The sequence below is a fragment of the Sorex fumeus genome, unplaced genomic scaffold (genome assembly GCF_029834395.1).
Source record: "Sorex fumeus unplaced genomic scaffold, SorFum_2.1 ptg000020l, whole genome shotgun sequence".
NCBI classification, from domain to species: domain Eukaryota; kingdom Metazoa; phylum Chordata; class Mammalia; order Eulipotyphla; family Soricidae; genus Sorex; species Sorex fumeus.
The window spans coordinates 3796612-3800756 of record NW_026606077.1 but is presented as its reverse complement, the minus strand read 5'-3'; positions in this window follow the sequence as shown (position 1 = coordinate 3800756).

The window sequence follows — 4145 nt, the reverse complement described above, 5'->3', positions numbered from 1 at the left end:
AACTCTCCCAGTGATCCCCAACTCCCCCAGGATTGATCCAGGTGTAAGTCCTGAACCCTATGGGTTCTTTCAAACACCATATTTTCCAAGATTAGCTGGGTTTTGCAGAGCTGAGAATCAAATCCAGGGCAGCAAGCATACAAAGGCAAGTGTTCTACCACATAGATACACCCTTGGCTTTGGACAAAGGATTACAGTGAATGTTTCTGGTTTATCTGCTAAAGCGGCGACAACATTTGCAGCTGCCTAAGGCTCCCAGCTTTGAATTCTTGATTTTTTTTACATTTTTTAAAAAAATGAATAATGGAGAAAGCTCAGTGGGCTGAGAATATGTTTCACATACTGGAGGCCTGTGTCCAATCCCGAGTACTATGGGGGCAACCTCCAGCCTCAAACTGGGATTAACACACAGTACTGACGGTATGCAAAAAAAAAAAAAAAAAAAAACAGATTAGGGGGATTGCCATTACTTTCATATTTACACACTCAAAAGTACACTTATTAGTATTCTTTTTTTATTTTGTTTTGGTTTGAGTTTTCTTTTTCAGGCCACACCTGGTGATACTTCGGGCTTTCAGCTCTGAATTCCAAGTCGCTTCAGGTGGTACTTGGGGAGACCATGTGGTGCTGAGTTCTCCCCTGAGCAAACCATGCGTTCCCCCTGGTGATCTCTCTTGCTCTTACAAATATTCTTTATTTTTTGTTCTTGGGTCACAACCAGCAGTGCTCAAGGCCTTCTCCTTACTCAGCACTCAGGGATCACTCCTGGAGGAACCAGAGGAACCATATGGGGTGTCAGGAATTGAACCCAGGTCAGACACGTTCAAGCAAGTGCCTCAGCCACTGTACTAGCACTCCGGCCCCAGGATATCACCATTCTATAAATTAAATTTTCCAGTGATACAGCTATACTGTCTGAGGAAGAAAAGGACTATAGTAAATCGAGGGACATTTTGAGAATAGCACTTTATTCTGTATATGAACCAGTAGATGGGCAACAAATGAGTTTTGTAGCGAATTCTCAGGCCCATTGCAAATGGTAGTAATCAGTTTTAGAAGAAAGCCCCAGTGAACAGAGATGGTAAGAACTTAACAAAAGGATGTGAAGAGGCAGCGGGCCTTGGCTGGAGGCTAGAACATAATTGCTCAATACTGCCCCTATCAAATCGCAAAGGACCCTCCTATCAAGCCTTCAGGGCAGAGGAGAAGGTGAGGGTAGGCGCAGTTATTCCCTCTTTCAATCCTTTCAGACCCAAGAGAACAGTTTTTAGGAAATAAACCTTAGAGTGAACTGGAAGAGGGCTGATCTGAAAACACACTCTAAAGCAAAGGCAGCTCAGATAGAGACGGGAGCACCAAATAAAGGGGTTGGGAGGTTCCTCTCACAATGGGAGATGCGTGATGAGAGTAAACTATAGACCGAACATGATTGCCACTCAATGTCTCTTTTGCAAACCGCAGCACTCAAAAGGAGAGAGAGAACAAAAGGGAGTGCCCTGCCACAGAGGCACGATGGGATGGGGATTGGGGGGTGGGATTAGTGGTGGTGGAGAAGGGGCACTGGTGGAGGGATGGGTACTCGATCATTGTATAACTGAAACCCAAGCACAAAAAATTGCAAGTCTACAACTGTACCTCATGGTGTTTCACTAATAAAAATTTAAGGAAAAATAAATAAAAGAGAACTAAATGTTATCAGGCAGAGAAAAAAAAAAAAAGCAAACTCTGGGCATTGCCAAGGAGAATGTGGCACTGAACCAAGTGAAACTTGTTCCTCTCCACCTCAGAGTTCCAAAAAAGTAGGACCTAGGGCTAGAGCAATAGCACAGCAGGTAGGGTGTTTGCCTTGCACACAGCCGACCTGGGTTCGATTCCCAGCATCCCATATAATCCCCTGAGCACCACCAGGGGTAATTTCTGAGTGCAGAGCCAGGAGGAACCCCTGTGAACCAGCCAGACAATTCCTGACCAGAGCTAAGACCAGTGTGGGTCCTGAGGATTGGGAAGGGATTGAAATCTAGTGCTAAAGATAGATTTAAAAAAAATTTTTTTAGGGCTGGAGCGATAGCACAGCGGGTGGGGCTTTGCCTTGCACGCAGCCAACATGGCCAACACAGGTTCGATTCCCAGCATCCCATATGGTCCTCCAAGCGCTGCCAGGAGCAATTCCTGAGTGCATGAGCCAGGAGTAACCCCTGAGCGTCGCTGGGTGTGACCCAAAAAGCAAAAAAAAAAAAAAAAAAATTTTTTTATTATCAATTTTTTTTATTAGTGAAACACCATGAAGTACACTTATAGACTAATAAATTTTTGTGCTTGGGTTTCAGTTATACAATGATCAAGTACCCATCCCTCCACCAGTGCCCATCCTCCATCCTCCCCCACCACGGGTCCTAGCATCCCTCCCACCCCCCATCCTCCCCCCCACCCCACCCCCGTCCCACCCTGCCGCTGTGGCAGGGCATTCCTCCCTGTTCTCTCTCTCTTCTTTTGGGTACTGTGTTTTGCCAGAGAGGCATTGAGTGGCAGTCATGTTTGGTCTATAGACCACTTTTAGCATGTCTCTCCCACCCTGGGAGGGTCTTCACAACCCCCTTTATTTGGTGCTCTCTTCTCTATCTGAGCTTCCTTCTCACCTAGCACATGTGGCTGGCCTTCAAGTCATGGAGCAAAATTCCTGGTACTAATCTGAGCCCTTCCTGGGTGTTAGTCTCCCGTTTTGTTGCTTTATGTTCCCCAGATGAATGCAATCTTTCTGTGTCTATCCCGCTCTTTCTGACTCATTTCGCTTAACATGATACTTTCCATGTAGTACCACTTGTATGTAAATTTCATAACTTCATCTTTTCTAACAGCTACATAGTACTCCATTGTGTAAATGTACCAAAGCTTCTTTAACCAGTCATCTCACTCACCCCAATTTTTTAATTAAAAAAATTGGGGTGAGTGAGGGTTTGGACCACATCCAGCAGTGCTCCTGGTTACTGACTCCTGGCTCCGTGCTCTGGGGTTACTCCTAGGCGGTGCTCAGGGGACCATATGCCAAGAGGTGATTGGAACCGATTTCAACTAAAATTTTTTTTTCTTTTTTGCTTTTTGGGTCACACATGGCGATACACAGGGGTTTCTCCTGGCTCTGCACTCAGGAATTACTCCTGGCGGTGCTCAGGGGACCATATGGGATGCTGGGAATGGAACCCAGGTCGGCCGCGTGCAAGGCAAACGCCCTACCCGCTGTGCTATCTCTCCAGCCCCCCCTTTTTAAAAAATTTTTAATTTTGTAATTTTTAGTTACACAGTTTTTGTTTGGAGGTTTTGAAAGGAAGGAGGGAGAGAAAGTGGGGGAGAGAGTGGAGAGTGTCGTCCTCAAGGGAGACCCCAGGCTTCCCCAAGGGCAGAGAGAGCCGCTGCACAGACATTCCAGCATATTACACATGAAAGTCCACATCTCAAGAGGGGGGATGCGGGTGACACGTGCTCGGCGCCACCTGTGCTCAGCCACGTGGGCGCAAGCAGCACATGGGCTCGGGTGGCATAGGCGGGCCTGGAACCGATTTTTAATTTGATTTTGTATCACCCCCGGCAGTGCTCAGGGCTCACTTCTGGCTCTAGACTGGGCCTATTCCTGGCGAGGCATGGAGACGGTGGGTGCCCAGGATAGGGCATGGGCCTCCGTCCAGCCCCACGAAGGCCCGTGCCTTGCCGCCTGTACCATCTCTACCACTGATCCTGCCCTGGAACCAAGTTTAAAACTTACCTTTTTTTTCTTCTTTTTGGGTCACAACTGGCAGTGCACAGGGGTTACTCCTGGCTCTGCACTCAGGACTTACTCCTGGCAGTGCTCAGGGGACCATATGGGATGCTGGGAATCGAACCAGGGACGGTCGTGTGCAAGGCCAACGCCCTACCTGCTGTGCTATCTCTCCAGCCCCTAAAACTTACTTTAAGTAGCCCTAGAGAGCCGGCAGGGGAGCAGAGGCTCTGAGTGCTGCTCCAAGTACTGGTCCAAGTACTGGTCCAACTACTGGGCCATCTCCTCGAGATCCTGGTACCTCTGCTCTGTGCAATCCCTGGAAGCACCAGCAATCCATCCCACTGTCCCACAGTCACGGGGCGGGGGGTCGGGGCGGGGGGCTGCCCTTAGG